At 41.0% G+C, this 21001-nt stretch overlaps 1 protein-coding gene across 19 annotated transcripts in view; it reads right to left on the bottom strand.

Annotated features, from left to right (window-relative positions):
* NOX4 (NADPH oxidase 4) overlaps window positions 1-21001 on the bottom strand; it is a 185965-nt gene that overhangs the window by 114250 nt on the left and 50714 nt on the right. The window lies entirely within an intron of this gene.

The raw sequence follows: 21001 nt of genomic DNA, 5'->3' as shown, positions 1-21001 counted from the left end.
TCTTTTCAACATGCTGAGCATCTCCATTTCCTCCTGGCTTTCATTTTAAACATACAGTTCCTTCCAAATCCTTGATCAGTGAGAAGTCCTCAGTTAAACTGAGGCAGTCTCACTGGGATCATGTATGTTTAGCTAAATGTGTAGCATAGTTGCCTGTGATGACTAGGGGCTGGATATAATAACACAATCTTATGCCCTGTCCTCCTAAATCAGGAAGGTTGTAGACTATAAAGGAGAAGAGAAAGTTTGCCATTGAAAGCTTTAGAGATTTAATCTGTCCTCTTACATACACTTCTCTTCCCTGTCTCTCATCTAATTCTTCTCCCCTCTTTTCCACCCTTTGTTCCTCCTCCCCCGTCCCAGCTCAACATATTCACAAGTCAGCTACTGGAATCTCAGTATAAATGCCCACTAACATCTTTATAAGACCTGTTATGACAAACCAGTTACCAATTGACAAGGACACAAATTTTCCATTTGAAATATTTAGATGCATGTCATTGTTGTTCTCAAGCAGAATGGGATTGTGCCCAGTATGGTGAGTAAACGGCAATGCCAGAAAAATGTGAACAAGAATGGGCGTACAGCCTGAAGCCCATTCAAACTGGTTACACAGTCAAGTTTCCTTTTTTCCAGGATACACTATTAGAGAGGTAGAAAGAGAGACAAAGGGAAATTTTATGATACTATATTAATATCTGGGGCTCACAAAGCAAAGAAAAATAATTTGTATAGAAGGTCACTGTGAATTAAACCACGTTCTTCACATTCTGTAGACAGAGACGCTATGGCACAGGGAGCACTGGCCTTGTTCTTTTGAAGCTGTCACATCCCTGAAGCTCTTACTGCTTTAGCACTTCGAAGATGATACCAAAAGTCACACACTGCAGTTGTGTCAGTATGACTTTAAAAGTCAGGTCTTGTGGTTCTTCTTTCCTTGCTCCTTCTTGTTACAAAATACTTTACAGAAAATAACAGCAAAGTCACTCCGCTGAACTCCAAGGGTCTTGAAAAATCAAATTCCTGCTCTTTCAGAGTCTGATGGGTCTGTACTTATAACTGTACTGTAGCAGTATATAACTGAAGTCTGAGATGTTACTGTTTTGTTTATCCCAATCACCTTTTACCAGCAGCTTCAGACCACTCCGGACCTCTAACACAAAACAGGCTGAATTGCATGCAATCAACTCAATTAAAAACACTGTAAAACTGATGGTAATTGCTTTTTATAGGATAAGGATTTTTTATATCAGCTTTATGGATTATTTTTTAAATCAAAGTTCGTAAGTGTCCTGGTTTTGGCTGGGATAGAGTTAATTTTCTTCCTAGGAGCTGGTATAGTGCTGTGTTTTGGATTTAGGATGAGAATAATGTTGATAACACACTCGTGTTTTAGTTGTTGCTGAGCAGTGTTTACACTGGTCAAGGACTTTTCAGCTTCCCCTGCTCTGCCAGGTGCACAAGAAGCTGGGAGGGGACACAGCTGGGACAGCTGACCCCAACTGGCCCAAGGGCTATTCCATACCATATGGCATCATGCCCAGTATAGAAACTGGGGGGAGTTGGCCAGAGGGCTGCTGCTCAGGAACTGGCTGGCATTGGTCAGCAGGTGGCAAGCAATTGCATTGTGCATCACTTATTTTGTATATTCTTTTATCATTGTTATTACTATTATTATTATTATTATTTTCCCTTCCTTTTCTGTCCTATTAAACTGTCTTTATCTCAACCACGAATCTTTCTTTTTATTTTTTTTTCCACGATTCTCTCCCCCATCCCACTGCAGGAGGCGGGGAGTGAGTGAACGGCTGTGTGGTGTTTAGCTGCCTGTCAGGTTAAACCACGACAATAATAATAAACAGAAATGTGATTAGAAAGCAACCAGAGAATGGAGAATGGAATAGCCTCATCAGTTATAAAGTACAGAATATTGCGGTCCAGAAGCCTAACTGTCTAACAAAAGGTCTATCCACAGTGACACTCTCATGCATTTGGATATTTTGCAGTCATGTTTCTATAACTACCTGTAGCACTTCTGCATTCATTGGGATGCAAATCTCAGTTCCATCTTTCACCACGTGGACACTTGCAAGCCCTACAATTTCAAACTAAAAAAAATCTGCCTCGTTTTATGCAAAATGCAGAGTGGTCTGGAGTACCTTCCATGTCATGAATAGCACCTTGCAATAATTAAAAAAAAAAAAAAAAAAAAATTAAGTCAGCTTTCTTAAAACTGCCAACAGCATTTAAAAGGATTTGAGACCCACTAATCTGACTTATTTTCAAGCTCTGTAAATTTGGAAATGCTGTCATAAGTAGTTCCTCAGTGCCTTGTAAAACGAAAAGGCATTTAGGAAGAAGTCTTTGCCAGTTAAGGGCTATAAAACTATGATGAGCAACAAGATGGCATAAAACTGAAATGTCTAATATTTTAGTTTGTCCTGTGGCTTATTAATGGCCAAAGTTTCTGAAGATAAGACAGTGTCACTTCTCTCCTCTTGAAGAGTCAGTGCTACAAATATCCTCCATCAGATTAAAAGGGGAGGAAAGAAAACGATGATGAGCTAATGTTGGTGAGCTAAAGGCTCCCAAATGATTACATCATAAGCCTTGGAATTACCCTGAAACATACCTAGTTTGCTGATACAAAGAGACAGGCTTTTTGACCAGCTTGAACTTCCATGATTCTCAGTCCATTAAGCCTCACAGAGTTTAATTCTCCTGTTTTTTCGCCACCATTTCCTTCTCTCCTCATCAGTCATCTGAAAGCCTAATTAGATCCCACCATTTACAGAGCCACTAAAAAAAATTAAAAGCTAGCAAAAACACAGAAAGTTGAAAATTATTTAAAAATCTTGCTGCTTATATTTATTTAAGGGAAACAGAGAAGCTTTTACAGAAAGGCAACCGGTCTCTTCATTTTCTAAGCTAGGTGAATAAACAGTGATCATCCTTCTGTTCAACATTTTCTTTTGCAGGATTTTCATTTATTTAAGCAGAGGGGGAAAAATAAGGAAATCAACTAATCATTATACAGGTCAGCAGTGAACCTTCCAGTCACTCTGGACCTGCAGAATAGTCCTCCTTTCTTTGAAGAAAGTCTCTGCACACCTTGCTTTCTCTCCTAGTCTGCATTTGCTTCCTAAAAAGTAGTCAGGTCCTTCTGTTTCTCTAGCTGTGTGCTTACCAGCTGGAAATCATTCTCCCTCCCTGATTCTGGCATCAGCATATCCTTTCCCTGCTGGAACTCCAGGTGCTTTCTTATGTCTTTAAAATGTCCCACCTACTATGTCAAAATTAGCTTGGACAGATTTACTTCTGACTAGACCTCCCTCATTTACACGATAATCACACATATTGCATGATTTATGTGTGCATACCCATGTATCAGCCAATGAAGAAACAGAGTAAAAGGCAGTCCTTGTCCAAGGAACCTTAAAAGGTTGGAAGATGAATGATGGGAAGGAAAAAGCATCACTTGCTTTGTTTCAAAACAGGGAAGAGAGATGCTGAGGACCATATTTAGACTGTATTTTGTATGCCTAACTTGACAAAACAGCAGTGAGTGACCCAGACTGCCTATTAGCTCTGCTGCCAGACTCGGGTTCCCCAGACAGCCAGTGAAGAGAAGTGGACACAACACCCAAGTTAAGCAGTCTTGATGCTCAATACTGAGTTAGAAATCCTTCTGCAGGTTATACAGAAACTCCCTGGCAGAGCTGGGGATTAGCTAGACCACTGGAGTTCACTGTCTTAATCAAGAAACTTTTTTTTCTCAGAGGTACTTACTGAACTTGAAGACTATTTCTGTCATGACAGTAGAATTCATTCCACAACTCAACACTTACTAAGTGAAACAGTAAAACAGGGTTTAGAAACAACACAAAACAGTAACTTTAACTTTAAAAAATATCTTTATAAATACATGCTCTGAAGCAAATGTTATTTATGCAGGGTTTTTTCTACACCGAGTTCTACAATTGCTCCCTTTGGCCATGAAGGGCTGTACTTTGCTGTTTGAACTCCCCATGAGCCAATGCAGGGAGGCTCAACTACCATTTTCTTCACTAGTGGTGCACTTTCCTCTTTCACAACATGCCAGAAGAAATGATGAGGCCTCAGTATATCCCTTTTTGGCTTTAAGGTAAAGTTGTGACACTTGATCTAAAAAGTGCTTACATTCACAAAAAAAAGACTCAAATTATGCAAGGGGGGATTCAACTGGTTCTCTCTTTGTAACTTGTAATCTGATAAAGAAACTAGAGAAAGCCCGACCTTTCAAAAGCTACATGGGATTTTAACACTGAAATGGAGCTACTAACCAGCTGTGCAATTACTGCAATACTATCCTGCACTGCAAAGCTCCCGAGGGTATGCCTCTAAAAAGCTAAGCAAAGGCACAATTGGTCAGGCTGTAGTGATTCACACCAAGGGCCCCCCTACCCTAATATCTTGCTTCACATGCAGACACCTATGGAAGAATCAGCACAGGGCAAGACCTTCCTGCTGTCACTTTCCCAGCCTCCAACCGTTTCTATCTCAGCAGATCTCCTGAGCCTAAGGTGGTTTGGCTATTAAGAAATGCGTTGACTTCTCTAAAGTACTTGCCCAGTCCCCCATGTAGGCCTCCTAATGTATCCCATATCCTCTCACAAGGAGTTGCATGTGTCTCTCACCTACTACATGAAGATCCATCATCTTATGTTTGCACTGAAATAGTGTCTTGCTGACTGTATTTGATGGCTAAAAGTTCCGATATTGGCAGAAACCATGAATAGTCAGGCCCTACCCGCTCACTCTTCCAGTGTTATGCATAATTTTGTAGACCACAGCTATATTTCCCTAAATTATCTCTTTTCCAGGCTAAAGAGTCCCTGCATACTCTGCTGTCCTGTGTTTGGAAGCCTTTCCATGCTTTTGATCATCTTTGTCATTCCTTCCTAAACCCTGTCCACTATCCTGTCTGAGAGATGAGGACCAGACCTGCACACAGGCTTCACGTCCTGGGAGCACCACAGAAATACCCAGCTGCACAGTGATCTCCTCTGCTTTATTCTTTACTCTTCTCCTAATAATTTTTCTCTTTATTGCTGCTGAGCACTGAGCTGATGTCTTCATGGAAATAATTATCATGACTCTAAAGCGTTATTCTTGGGCTGTCATGGTCACATCACCTCCAGCCATGTGTATTAGTTTGTCACCAAATATATCAAACATCAGTACGTACCCACATGCATACATGCACTGGTATTTTTAGCCAGGTCTATAAATAGGTTTGCAAGTGTAATATATCTTATACATTTGAACAAGCAACAAGAACTTTTCATTAAACATATTTAAATGGCAGTCACAAAATAACGGAATGAATCCCATCCAAGGCTAAAATTTTGTATCTTAACAAAATCACTATGAGTCACTGGGAATTCATTCTTGGGCTTTTGTCTATTCATATTTGGTCTCAGTTTAGACTGTAAGCATGGGATCATTTCACCCTCTTACTAATACAGACACAGCTTCATTATTACACTCGAATATGCAAATAAATTGCTGTATAATAACTTTGCAGCATCACAGAACAGTTGAGGGTAGAAGGGATCTCTGGAAATCCCCTAGTTCAATCCCCCTACTCTGAGCAGGGTCAGCGAGAGCAGGTTGCTCATGGCCATTTTCAGCTGGGTTTTTAATATCTCCAAAAATGGAGACTTCACAAGCTCTCTGAGCAACCTGTTCCTGTGCCTGACGACCCTCACAGTGGAAAAGTTTTTTCTTACATTTAAAAAGAATTTCCTGTATTTCAATTTGTGCCCATTGCCTCTTGTTCTGTCACTGGGCACCACTGAGAAGAGGCTGGCTCCATCTGCTTTACTCCCTCCCTGGTAAAAGTAGATAGGACAAAAGATTTTGGAGGGAACAATGATATGCCATGAGACTTGGATTCAAGATCTAATGAACCCTTCCCTGTGCAACATAAGGGGAGATTTAAGGCTGGTAAGATTATATTTTATCTTTAGCCACTGTTGTTGTGGTGGGTGATGCACAAAATGCTTTGCATACCCGAAACACACAACAGGCCAGTCTTATACAAAGCACTCCTACTCCATTACAGCAGAACAGGAGGGAAGCAGTAGCAGATTTTGGCTTAGCAAAGGATGCCCCTATAGACACATCACTGTTAAGTACGTCCCAGTTCTTTGTGCCAACTCCCTTCTTAAAAGTCACCCTAAATTTCACTAGCTGATACAATCAGCAGGTCTGCTTACGGGAAAAAAAATTAATATCAATATTTTGTGCTGTTTCCATTGATTGCCACCTTTGGATAAAACTGCAAACCCACATCTGTTTGAGGAGAGGGACACAGCAGGTTAGGAGGCAACTGTCCCCACAGCGGATAAACATGCAGTCAAGACACTGCCCTGCCATCGGCTTCGTACATGCTGGGCAGGTTAGGTGCTGGCTTCTCTTAGTTGGGGCAGGGATGGGAGGGGAAGGGAAAATGCTAAAGAAAAAAGAGTTTGCAAAAGAGAAGGGGAGTTTCCATGTTAATGCACCCTCGCTCCCTGCCTTTTAATATAAGGTAGCAGTGAGATTGCCCCCCTCTTCTCTCCAACTGCAGCTGTGAACGATGCTGCTAATCACTGAGGCTTAACTGATGTTAGTAAGGTCATTAAGCATAACTTTTACTTCCTCACAGCTAAATTGTGTGAATACCTCCATTGAAGGTGCTAAGTTGTTCTCAGGGTCTGTGCTGAGGGCCAGACCCAAAGCTGAAATAGGCTGAATACTTAGAGACAGTGCTTGGACAAAACAGCGCTGATACACACCCGGTGGGGGAAACGCCTGTCCAGCCAACCACTTAGCTAAACTAAAATGCTAGAAATAACAGTAACAAGGCTCCAAACAAGAAACAAAAGAAGAAATAGGGTATTAAGGGACTTCATTTATATATAAAAATAATTTCTCCTGTGTTTTCAGCTGCCTGTGTCTTTCAGAGAATACATACAAGTCCTTCTCTACAAGCATTCCTAGCACCAGTTGCACTGAAGCGTAACACAAGATAAAGTGATCAGAGCTCAGCTGGATCCTATTTTCTATATAAATTTTGCTAGTCAACTGGGAATGATCTACTGGGAAGAAATGCACATTTTTTTCCAAAGATCTAATCACATCTGAGGCTCCATTTCTTATAACATCTCTCAAAGGGCAATATCAAAACCTTAGCAGGAAATCATTTGAATGACTGGCAAATGAAATGAGCCATTAGATATTGTTTTTCTCTTTTTTTTTTGGATAGGTGATAAAACGTAATGCACACAAGTGTATCAGGAAATGTATCAAAAGTTTGGTTTAATTTCACCCTACTGTGAGCAATTCTGTTATTTCTTACATCTGAATTAGACAAGTCATTCTTGAGAACTTAAGCCAGCCCACTCCCTGAATATAAACTACTATATATAACCTAGTCTGGGTAGTTTTCATTTACTCTTAATTGATAATTTCTTAAAAATACTTACATTTGCTGACTTAGCACTAGCTCTTGTGCTAGCTCCTTAAAACGTGCTGTGGGATTTTCTACCGGATTGTCGTCTCCATCTTTCAACTATCATGATGTTATGAATGTAATGAAATACTCAACAGACATGTTTTTACATGACAAAAAGTCTGTTACTACCCAAGTCAGCAGAAAAAGTATTCCCAGCCTTGAATGGGAGAGAAAAGCTTGGAAATGTTACTATGTAATATTACATTGATAACTATTTTCTAGAACAAAGAACCAGTGGTTTAACATGATTTAGATCACACAGTTCCTCACATCATTGTAAGGAAAAGGTTTGGCATGTATTTTTCTGAAAAAGTGATTTTGCCAATTCTCATAACTATAAGCTGTCATTAGATATCTATGTTTTGATTCTTTTAGATACCAGTTTCGACCTGGCATATAGCAATGCATCGATGTACCATCACAAATTCAGCAATATAAAACGGCACAGAAATGATAAAAACCTCTTCATGCAGAAATGGCACATGCTCGTACATATGTGTTGAGAAGTATGGAAGACTTTTAAAGAAATGTTATTTCTAAACAATTTTTTCGATTAATGAAATGCTGCTTTATTTGGAAACTGCACTGAGAAAACATCATTTGCCATGCTTGTTAGTAATGGGGCACAATTAGCATAATCCCCTCAACCCATTAAAAAATTGCAAACATCAAATAACAGAAATTATAAAAATATCTTCCTTTAGTTCTAAATTTTTTCTGTTTCAAACCAGTCACGGCTAAGCTCAAGAGACACTCACATAACACAGTGTAAGTGAAATCCTTGAGGGAAAGCCCTGTGCTGTCAGGCTGGCACCAGCCACTTGGCAAAGCACAGCAAAGCATCACAGCTTCGTCTTTGAAAATGTGCGTGGGTGTCTGTGGCATTTTCCTTGAGGAAATGGCACTTACAGTGTGCTTAATGAATAAGGGAATGTGTTAAATTTACGGGAAGAGATAGTCCTTAAAACTGCTTATCACAATGAAGAGCACAAACTGCCCACTGATTTATTTTCATTCCACATAACACAAGGAAGCTTCTCGGAGGCTGTAGGTGTGCTAGTTATCGTCGGTAGTACAATAAAATCATCACAGCAGCCATTTCAGCAAAACTCAAAATAGCCAATAATCTCTGAAACTACTCCTATCCCCAAAATCCCCCTTCAACACTGAAAAATGTGTCAACAGCCTTCATTAAATGCCACCTTCCACTGAGTCCCCCCTTGTTCAATACACATAAACCCACAAAATGTGCCTATTTGGATCCGCAGACCTTCCAGGCTCTCTCCCCAGCAGAGAAGCATTCTCTCTTACTCATGATCATGGTATTTACTACAGCATAACTTAAAATTTTCTAGTTCCAGGTAAGTCACAAAGCTAAGCAGTCGTCCACTGTTTATCAGCTTCTACTTACAGAACAGGGTCCCTTCAAATTACTAAAAACACAGTGATGCTTTGCATAAAGCATTGTCCAAATTTTACTCTCTATAGGTGGTCAAACATTTTCAATCAAAATGTTGCTTAGATAGGATATTGAGATTTTAAGAGAAAAAAATTATTAAAATGTAAAAAACACACCCAAATGCTGAAAGTTTAGGGATGTGTGTGGGCACATATATATAAATAAAATGCAGCACCTCATGCAAGTCACAGTGGAGTTCTCACGTGCTCATCTCTTTTCCCAGTTGGAGTTGCCAGCCGAACTGTATCTGCCATGATGCAAGTGCTTTCTCTCTCCAGGAGAGAGTGAGACCATGGCATATTACAGCAAATATACCCGAAACTGGGAACCCAGCCAAGAGAAGATAAAGAAAGCTGGAGACATACAAATCCTAAGAGGCAATGGCGAGAGCACTTACAAGTGATATTTTTGGCTTTCAGACCGTATTTTTGACCATATGAATTTTTTAAGAAACAAATAATATTTCTCATGGAAAAGGTAAATCAACTTTAAAAAAAAAGGGGGGGGGGGCATCTTCTCTTCATTTACTAGGCAATTTTATTGCTCATATTTCTCAAGGAAGGAATTGCTTTAAAAAGTAACAGGGAATGTTATTTCATTCCCTGCTCTTTGCTTTGACTTTGCTGCCTCTTTGTCAAACCTGCTGAAGGCACTGCATGCCTGAAAGCCAACCTGTTTTTTCCAGCTATTTCAGGTGATCTAATAAAAGGTATTACCTCTCCCTACAAAACTTGCCTCTCATGGAATATTATTTCATTATAGTGTACTTTGGTCTAATCTGCTACAAATGTCAGAAACTATATAAATAAGAAGTATCATGATAACCTTTTTGAAACAAGTTCTGTCACTTTATCCTCATTCTGAGCAAAAAGCACTTTAAATAAAGAAGAAAAAAGAGGAAGAACAAGAACATGCCCAAGCTGCAGAAATGTGGGTTATAATGTCAGTGACACAAAACACACGCTGCACCCTGCCCATCAGCTGCTGCACTTCATACCAAAGCACCGTTTATTGCTGTACGGCACACTCCACTCCGCGTACCACAACGGGCAAGGCTGCAATCCCATTCGCCTTTTGGAAAGTGATTTGCAGCCTATGAATTCCCTCCTACCGTTTCTCCTCGCAGCACTTTAGTTAATACTGAGACAGTTGAGTCATTTGTCTCATGAAGAAGTGCCACGTGCAGCACATAGCAACCGCCATTTCAACTTTCACTCAAAATTTGGATGCACTAGCAATTAATTTACTTTGCAGCGTCTTAAACTTTATAGAGTACTTAAGGCATTTCTGCCTTGCCACCTGTTGAAATTTCAAAGCCTGATAAAAAGAAAAAAATTGGGTTTTAATTAGAAATTAATTTAGTGGACTGACACTCACAAAAGGATGCCTTTATATTAAAAAAATGGATTGCACTGGCAGTCTGACTCCATTCCCATTAGGAACTTGCCCCCACATCTGTGTTCCACACTGGGATATCCACTTTTTTTGAGGCATGGGACCACGAGGTTCATCCAGTACAGAGCTGTGATTAGCATGTAGTTTTGTGTGTGGTTTAAGTTTGTATAAAATGTGTAGCCATAAACATTTTAAACTAAACTTTTCTATTCTGTTTATAGCAGACACCAAAATATCTATTTTGACAAGCTGTGGAAACCTGCTGTTGGCCCATTGTCACCACATGGCACTTTCAGTGCAAGTTCTGAGGTTTGGTTTGGTTTGGTTTGGTTCTTTAAAGGAAGAAGTAAACCTTTTGCGACTGTCACATACCCTTTTTTTTTCACAGGAATCCTATTTTTGCAGTTGATAACTTGGTGGCAGATTTTTATTAATAATATTTATGATTTAATGGGACAGATCTCCAGGGGAGGACTGGGGCAGAGAATAGCTGTGGCTGCACGATGCCCCTCAAAAATTCTTGGATGACAGACTGGCTATATTTTGTTATGGCGAAACCCAAAGTCTCCAGCTAGTGCTCGATGCATTGGAGAAACAATGTATATACAAAAGTCAGGACTGGATGGAGCAACAGGAAGGTGTGTGTTGCATGTGAATGCAAAGCTGGATTGCAAGGGGCTGTAGGGAATTGATGCTAAAATTTGAGGTGTAGGATTTGCTTCACATGAACAAGGCCAGCACTGATTGTAATGCATCTTGGAATAGAAAGAGATTTTGGAACAGACAGTTGCTGTTTCAAGGAATTCTGAAGTTTGGGGTGAGGACATGCAGCTGGAGAAAATTGGGGTATATATACCTATGGAATGAAGGAGAAAAAATAATGCAATAAAGGAGATGGGATATCCTAACTACAACTTCAATACTAATATCATGCCAACAATGAGCTATACAATATTTGCTGTGTAAATAGGGTGAAAATGTTATTTGACCATGTTATTTGATCGTGATGACATTTGCAATGTTGTGGGAGTTTTAATTCGCTCCCACTGAGTTAACTGCTGAGCACAGAACAAATTCTGAGCAAGTGATGGCCCCTCTCCCTTCCAATCCAAGCTTACACAAGGCACCTCTAGAAATAAACAGACAGGTAGGAAAGACCAAGAATAAGGAGCAATACAAGGTAGCATGATAGGTAGTCTTCTGAATAGCCCAGCAACCATCACTGCTAGTGTTCTTTATGGCAAAAAAGGTCTACAATTTAAATCATACCACAGCCCAAAGCAATGATGAGACCTCTACTGAAAAGCAAGCCCATTTCTGTATTTAAAAGGAATGTTAGAAGTGGAGAGGGTGGAGAAAGCAAGAGCCAGACAAATGCATGGTCTCAAAAGTTGGACTTAGTACAACAGATCAACCAAACAGAAGGTTCAAAGGTGCCATGCTCATTTTCTGTAAGTATTTGCACACAAAGAGGCAACAAGTAAAATGCACACACATTTTCCAGTGGTGGTTCTTGCCCTGAAATGAAGGAAGAGAGGGAGGAAAAAACCCACAAACCCAGGTAAAAACACTACATTATGACATCATCACAAAGTTGAGCTTCATTTTCATAAACAGCACAGAAAGAGCCCATGGACATCCAAAGGTTGAAGCTGAAAAATCTGCAGACTATTTCAACCCCAAGTTTTGGGTTTGGCTTATGTTAACTTCTGTAGAGAAACTATTCTAAGAAGTTCTAAAGCATCGTGCGGGAGTTGGGAGTGCAAAAAGATAACTGTCCCTTGTGATCATAAAGTTTAGAAATATCAACAGTTCCTACAGAAGTTTTTCCTATTTTTTTAATGTTTCAAATTTGAAATCTATTTTTCCTAATTAACTACAGCACTTTTACAATCTGTTAGAAAAGGATTCTTTTCTAACAAAAAGAAACCTTTCAAATCTACTTTTAAGATATTTTAACCAGCAATTGTTAGTTAAACTGTGGTAACTCATAATTTCAAGTCTGAAGCTTGTCCACTTTTTTCTCCTGTCCCTGAGGGAGAAGTTTCAATGAACTGGGAACAAAACAAGAAGATGTTTGGTAGGGATTCTTCAGCAAAACTTGACTGGCATCTAGGGGAGTCCACTATTGCCCCCAGGGAAGTGCAGGTATGCATGAAGAGCTGGCATCTTGATGTGAACTCTCCCATTTCTCTAGAAATCATTAGACACCTGAGTTTGTTAAAGGTGCTCACACAAAGGAACCAGAAAACCCAGCCAGACTTTGTGTATTCATTGCTTGAAGCAGCTGTGTACCTCTGCACAGAAATGACCAGAAGAACGGGACTTCCCTAAGCATCCCTAAGAAAAAAAAAATGGTGAAACTCAGCAAAGATTTGCTTCCCTAAGCAAAGATTAACAGAAAAATGGTGAAACACAGGCAATTCCAGAACAGCAACATTGCCTTCTTAAATAGGCAAGCACAGCATATAAATAGTCATTACAAAACCAGAAATTTCCTGGCAGTCCACTCAAATACATGTCCTAGAGCTCTTCTATCTTGTGACTCTATTTTCCAAGTAGAGAGTAGCTTTTTCCTTTTTTTCACCACATTCATTTAGATCCCATCAGCTGCTACCTGTTAATGTGCTCCACAGGTTTCATTCCTGTAGTTCATAAGGGTACTTAAAACATCTGAGGCACGGCAAGGAATCCTTCAACCTTGTATTCTTGGATCAGTTCTTAACTACAGCAACATCCACACATCCTGTGCATATTATATCAAAGGATAAAAATAATTTACATCATTCAGCCATGCCATTTCTATAATCATTGCATGATTAAAAAGAGCCTGGGATATGCAAAAAGGTGGCAATTTACAAATAACAGGATGCATGAAGAAAGGACTTCAGAGTAGGAGAAAATTTCCTTCAAGGCAACTTTCTCATCTAAAAATCTCTTTTCTCTGTAGAGGTAAAACTCATTAACTGTTCAAATCGGAGTTGACTCAAGTTATATTGTTTCTGGTACTAAGTCAGCTGGAGTTCAATAATGTAAAACAATTCAGATCTGGAGCCAAAAATTCAGATGTGTTCACCTTCAGCATTAGTTCTTTAATCAGAGGAAAGGCGCTTTCAGCATTAAGCCAGTAAACTAAATCTGTTCTCCTTCTTTTTCTCCATTCTCCAGTCTTTTATTGAGCTTGTTTGCAGTCATAAATAATGTAATTAATGAATGTTAATGGCAATGAAGAATAAAACTAGTATTCCTTACGGCACACTTTGGCTAATTATATTGTTAAAGCATTTTAACCTCCCAGGAATGTAACAGTATTACTTTTATTACTAATGTCAAATTATATAAAAATGAACACAGTTAAACCTTTTTAGCACTCAATTCTGATATCCTCTTCAGAAGTGTAAGTAGGATTCACTGACAATACAAGAATCGGCAGTCATAAAATCTAACAGGGGAAAATAACATCTATCCCTTCCCTGTCTTCTGGAAGACACTTCAGTGTGTCTTCCAAAACCACACATTGATTTTGCTGGAACAACCGACAGGACCATGTCATTAACACCTTTACACCCTGCCAGGAATCGCATGGAATAACTAAACACAACAAAATACATTTTACTATGGAATGAAAAATGCCCAAATCAAACAGAGCTTGAGATAATAGCAAAAGAGTTGACCAACAGTTCATCACCAGTGATTAGATATTTTTAAAGAAAGTCAGTAGCAGTTATAGTGATCCTGGAACAACTTTGCCACATCCTGTGGGCAGACTTTGTAGTCTTATTATTCCTTCTTGTCATCTTCTGCTTCACACATACCTCCAGTCTGAATCAAGATCTACTAAGAATATAGTAGCTACTGACTGAATGATCCACTACTTCAATATCTCTAAAACTGTCCCCCGGGTTACTGAAAATAAAATATTGCTTCTTGCCAGCTCCTACACTTGCTGATAAATTCCAGCTAAGCGCAGCAATGCATAGTGAGCCTTGGGATGCCTCAGGCATTCTCTAAACCAGGAGCTGCAAGGGCTTAACAAGATCACGTAGATACTCCTAAACAATCTGACAAACCCTCCCAGCCCAACAAGTTTAGATCATTCTTCCTTGAGAGCCACTCAAAATGTATGTTTATTTTCTTCTGTTAAACATGCAAAAAATACTTAGCCTCCAAAATCCCAAACAACTGCCTTAAAATTTTTGTCTGTTTAAAACCAAGAAAATTTGGTGTCTCAGGTTTTAGTCCATAGGGAGTTAAACAAGATCCATGCTTTCATACATTTGCCATGTTCTGGAAAACTGTTGTTTTTAACTGAAAAATGTTTGTTTTTTTTTTTCCCCTGAAACATCCTGCTCCAAATCTTAACCTTCCAGAAAAAGGACTATGACAGTATCTGACAAAAATTCACATCATACCACGTCAGAGTCAAAATAAGGTAGTCAGTACCTAAATGACCTAGTGACCGTGCATATCCTCATCTCTAGCAGGAAGAATTAAGCAAAGATACCTATTTTCTGATGAGACCTAGAGTTTACTAGGTTGATGCAGATTGGTACCCCATGATCTGTCTGTTCTGGCTGTAGCTGGAGAGTTCCTGCACACATCAACACCTCCTGCTGCCATGACATTTAGTAACCGATAGGACACAAGTCTCAAATTGAGTGGGTGGTATTAAAGTGCTCTTATGGCATCCCCCCAATAAATACCATGCTGCTCTGAATAGTGGACAGGCCTTGCGAACGTCTCTAGGATCATATGCAACTACACAGCAGGATGGTGTCACTACAGGATAAAAATTACTGTAGAGCGCAGAACAGCAGCAGTGTTTTAAACGCGGTCCCACATCACCTTGTACCAGCAACACACTGCAACAAAACAGCAATGTTTTATTGCCTTAAGGCATGCAGTTCAACTTAACACCTCTGAGTGCCATGTATTTGTTTTCCACAAAAACATACTGTACAGCTTCAGAAGTCTGTTATTTTGGCATTATCAATATCACTTTCTGTCTCGCACCCTGAAGTTTGTCTAGTGAATGAGACACATTGTCTTGATACGCTGCCATGTTTTTTTCTCACTGCTGTCAAGTGGCTGGACATGAGGCATGGCCCATAGCCTCTCTTTTTCCCTCTGGAGGTGCCAGATGAAATGTCAGCTTTAAAATTAAACAAGCAGTAGTACTTGAGGCAGCAGCAAGGACAAAGGAAGCGTAAGGCTGATAGATGACAACACTGAGGACAAACGAGACAGTAAGTGGGACAAAATAACTTTCAAAAAGTATTTCGTAAATACCAAGCCAACAATTTTTTCAAAGCTGAAGGAGAAATAGGTGACCACAGAGGTATGAGAGAAGCAGAACAAAGCAGGTGTTTAGAAGGGAGGCTGGTAACAAGATCAGTTTATCAGCTAATCCATGGATCTCACAGCTCTGATCTGTGCACGAGCCATTGCAGGGACTCCAATGTTACTGTAGGGTTTAAAGTTGCCATCCACCAGCTCAGCTGCAATAACTGCTAGGCAGCCGCAGAAGAAGACACGCTGACTTAGCTCTGAGGCATAGGGCTAACCCAACCTGCGGGGTTTCACATTTGCAATTACCACACATCAGCCACTGTAAACCCATCGTAACTTGGGTGTCTAAGTCCTGACAGGCTAACTAAGCTGTGGTCTACAGCCATAGGTTTCACCTCTGTAATATGACAAAATAATTGCATTATTTCGCCACCACAATGCCACAAAACACTTTGTTAATACAATAGGTGCTGACTTAAGGAGTCACATGTCAGCACAAAGATAGTAATTACATTATCACAAAGCCATTCTTTAAGCAGGTCTATAATAGCTGTTCCAGTGCACATGGCAAACGATGGAAAAGTCATGTTAGGAACCTTTACATGGGAAAAATCACAACTAATTGTCAATTAACTAAACTAACTACCTCTGAAGTAGTGATGTATATATCTAAACTCTCTTTACAATTGTCCTGGTTTCAGCTGAGACAGAGTTAATTTTCTTCGTAGCGGCTGGTACGGGGCTATGTTTTGGATTTGTGCTGAAGACAGTGTTGATAATACAGAGATGTTTTAGTTGTTGCTGCACCAGTCAAGGACTTTTCAGCTTCTTGTGCTCTGCCAGGTGCAGAAGAAGCTGGGAGGGGACAGCCAGGATAGTCGATCCAAACTGACCAAAGGGCTATTCCATACCATATGACGTCATGCTCAGTATATAAAGCTGGGGAAGAAGAAGGAAGGGGGGGACATTTGGAGTGATGGCGTTTGTCTTCCCGAGTAACCATTACGCGTGATGGAGCCCTGCTGTCCTGGAGATGGCTGAACACCTGCCTGACCATGGGAAGTAGCGAAGGAATTCCTTGCTTTGCTTTGCTTGCGTGCGCGGCTTTTGCTTTCCCTATTAAACTGTTTTTATCTCAACCCTCAAGTTTTCTTACTTTTGCTCTTCCGATTCTCTCCCCCATCCCACCGGGGGGGAGTGAGTGAGTGGCTGCGTGGTGCTTAGTTGCCGGCTGGGGCTAAACCACGACAGTCCTTTTTGGCGCCCAACGTGGGGCTCGAAGGGTTTGAGATAATGACAGATTTGATTGGAATGTGCCAGATATAATTTATAGCTGTTATTGCTGTTTAGCTATTAATCAGCAAGCTTCTGTGCTTGCCATAGGCTTGCTTGCCTTACTGTATGTTAGAATCTAGGGCTCGTTAGTGGCTGCTTTTTGCTTTTGCTGCCTGCCATGCTGCTGTACTGCTGATCACCTTACTCTGCTGTGCCTGGGAACACTTTGATAACAGCAATGGCCTTGCGCCTGGGCTGGCAGATGGCCAGGGCATCGCTGCTGTTTCTGTGCTGCTGTACTGGACAGGCTGGAACTCCGCTGTGAACTCGAGTCGAAGGGACTGTGACCTGTGGATGAATCCACATGGGAGCAGGACACCCCGAAGCGTCTGTGCCCATGGATTAGCCCATGCCAGAGCAGGTATATCTTGAAACGTCTGTGGCCATGGTTATGTCTGTGCCACAGCAGGTATAGCTCTGAAGGGATTGTGGCCCAAGGATAAGTCCACGCTGGATAAGGTGCACCTCGAAGCATCTGTGGCTGTGAATGAAGTCCATGCTGCAGCAGGTACACCTCGAAGCATCTGTGGCTATGGATAAAGTCCATGCTGCAGCAGGTATACCTCGAAGCATCTGTGGCTGTGGACGAAGTCCATGCTGCAGCAGGTACACCTTGAAGCATCAGTGGCTGTGCATGAGGCCATGTTGGAGCAAGTTTACTTCTGAAGGTACTACATTCTGTGGACAAGTCCAAGCTGGAGCAGGGGCAAGGGGAGGACTTCATTGCAATGTTAAACCTGATGGTCTGGTCCAAAGGGACCAGGGGTGGAGATTGTAATGGAAATACCTTTAAATTGTTGTATCCCAGGATTTGAGTTGCGTGTTGTGGGAATTACTATAGCAGGAACCCCTTGTTGCTAGCCAGGCTAGGAGCAAGGGGAGGAGTTCGTTGCAATGTTAAATCCTATATCCTGGTCCAAAAGGACCAGGGGTGGACATTGTAATAGATATACCTTTAAATTGTTGTAACCCATGATTTGAGTTGCATGTTATAGGAATTACTACAGCCGGAACCACCTGAACCAATGGAGGAGAAGCCTTACAAGAAGCAGTGCAAGTGCAGCAGTGACCTGACCTGAGCTGGCTTTGGTGCCCAATAACTCCAAGCAATACACCACCTCTCCTGTCCTGAGTAACAACCATAAGAGATGAAGCCCAAAGTCATGGACTGAATGAACTCGGTGGACATTTTGTGGACATTTGTGGACATTTTACAAATATTTTGTAGGGGTGGTCCATGGACTAGGGGAATGATATGTGTGTGTTGTATCGAAGGATGGGAAGGGTGATGGTCGGTAATGAGAATGTATTGAATAGTGTGAGACCTGAGCATGACGTAAATGGTATGGAATAAGGGGTGGATACTGTCCTGGTTTCAGCTGAGACAGAGTTAATTTTCTTCGTAGCGGCTGGTACGGGGCTATGTTTTGGATTTGTGCTGAAGACAGTGTTGATAATACAGAGATGTTTTAGTTGTTGCTGCACCAGTCAAGGACTTTTCAGCTTCCTGTGCTCTGCCAGGTGCAGAAGAAGCTGGGAGGGGACAGCCAGGATAGTTGATCCAAACTGACCAAAGGGCTATTCCATACCACATGACATCATGCTCAGTATATAAAGCTGGGGAAGAAGAAGGAAGGGGGGGACATTTGGAGTGATGGCGTTTGTCTTCCCGAGTAACCATTACGCGTGATGGAGCCCTGCTTTCCTGGAGATGGCTGAACACCTGCCTGCCCATGGGAAGTAGCGAAGGAATTCCTTGCTTTGCTTTGCTTGCGTGCACGGCTTTTGCTTTCCCTATTAAACTGTTTTTATCTCAACCCTCAAGTTTTCTTACTTTTGCTCTTCCGATTCTCTCCCCCATCCCACCGAGGGGGAGTGAGTGAGTGGCTGCGGGGTGCTTAGTTGCCGGCTGGGGCTAAACCACGACAACAATGAATGAAGAGAAAAAGGCATGCCTGGGGCCTAAACTAGACACAAACAGGTCAGAGGTCTACAAAGGGAGCCATGAGAAGTACTTCAGGTGAAAGTATCTGCTACACAGGCATCTGAGGGCACATTACGGCAATACCAGTGCCTGTGTGTCTCTGTTTTCTGTGATGAACATGAAAGCTAAGCACAATACAGTTACTAATACCACCATAACACAGATGAGAAATGAAAGAGCTTAGATTTATATTGGAAATTTATCTAAAGGATGCCTCTGCCTACGTAATGGGAGGGAATGTTGTGCCTTTATGCAAATCTCCTTCTGAGAAGGTCAGGTTCTCAGCTCTTCTAAGCTCAGATAGCAGCATTTGATTTCCACGGAGCAAGAAATACATCACTTCGGGGTCTGGATTACCATTTGGTTTGCAAAGGTCTCAGAGCTACCATTTCTGAGGTTTCTTCCTCTCTTCCCTACTTTTTCTGTCCTACGTTTTTCATTATTCAAATCATTGCTTTAAAGAGCAAATAACAGTATTGCCTGAAAATCTACTAAATATCTGATCCTATGCAAAAAATTATTTCTAGAGCTACTATCTTTTCCAGAAGTTGCTTTTTGTGGCTTCTTCTATTGGATATCTAAAATGATATGCACTGGGATATGGGCAATAAATGACTTTCCATTAACAGCAACTTCTCATCAGGACCTGACAATTCTATTACCCCTTATCTTTTCACTTGCCATGCATTTGCTTTCCCAACCTACAAAACAAAGTCACTAAGGCCACGAGGTATTCTATTAAATTTTCAAAACATAACACTCGGTGTCAAAGACTTGACCCAAAATATAACTTGCAGAATTGGTTTGCCAGCAGTGTGTATCCCCCCTCAAGTCCTTACAGCTAACGGCAGGAAATTGTTCCTTCACCCCATCTCCCAGGTGCAGGCAGCAGAAGCTGAAGCCAGTGAGAGGAGATACGTCTCAAACTAACCAGTTCTTCTCTGCATTTCACAGCATATCTGCACTCTTCTTGCATCCTTTTAATTTAGGCTTGTAATTGAGTTCTCTGAAACAAATTGTTAACTCTCTTTGGTGTCAGGCATAAACTGTCAGGAATGTGAAAATGTGATACAAAAGAGAATTTGAATAAATAGGATAAAGGCTGAAAGAATAGGACGTGAGAAGAGCTCAAATGACAGTATGTCACATAAAAACTCCTCCAGCCCAATATCCTGTCTGCAGAAGCAGCCATTAGAGCACGCTTAAGAAAGATTATAAGGAACGTGGCAAATATAATAATCCTTCCTCAAACAGTCAGCAGATTAGAGACCATTAATTGTCACGGGGCTTAAGGGACCAAGTGAGAACAGGGGTCCATGGTACAGATGCAGCATAAAGGGTTGGGTAATCTGCCTGCTTCTCGACAGCACATTAGACCCCGGGAGAGACATGCCTGTTTAGCAAAACTAATACAACAAATGGTCTCTGTAGTTTGACAGTGTCCTGAATCTCATACAGTCCTACCTAGGCAGACCTGCCTCTCAATGGAGAATATAGATACTGAGTTGGGAGAATAACATTTAAATGCTAATAGAGAGCAATTCACACCACAGATGCAATCAGCAAACTTCAAAGATGCCACTTCTTTTGGAAAAGTCATTTAGCTAGTACTTCTGCACCCCACTTGTCCCAATAGCCTACTGTCCTCTCCCAGGTAGGAATGATGCTTAACAACAAAAGAGCCATCATACTGGGGCAGACCAGAGGCTAATTAGGCCCATAATCTGCCTCTGTCTGGCCAACATCCTATACTTCAAGCAAGAACAGAAAATCAGAGTGATTATAGAGCATATGTGCATATGGCACTGCCCTCCCAACCTTTGCCTATTAAAGTTTGAGTGACTTCCACAGCCAAGTATGCAGCCGGACCAACAAGTTCAACAGTTATTCATGGACTTATTCTCCCTGAATTGGTCTAATCCCTTTTAGGGCGACACACTCCTTTGACTCAGTTCCACAAACACAAGCCAATACAAATTAACATGGAAAACATTTCTTC

This window comes from Mycteria americana, chromosome 1, assembly GCF_035582795.1.
Source record: "Mycteria americana isolate JAX WOST 10 ecotype Jacksonville Zoo and Gardens chromosome 1, USCA_MyAme_1.0, whole genome shotgun sequence".
NCBI classification, from domain to species: Eukaryota; Metazoa; Chordata; class Aves; order Ciconiiformes; family Ciconiidae; genus Mycteria; species Mycteria americana.
This window is presented reverse-complemented; position numbering and strand designations above follow the sequence as displayed.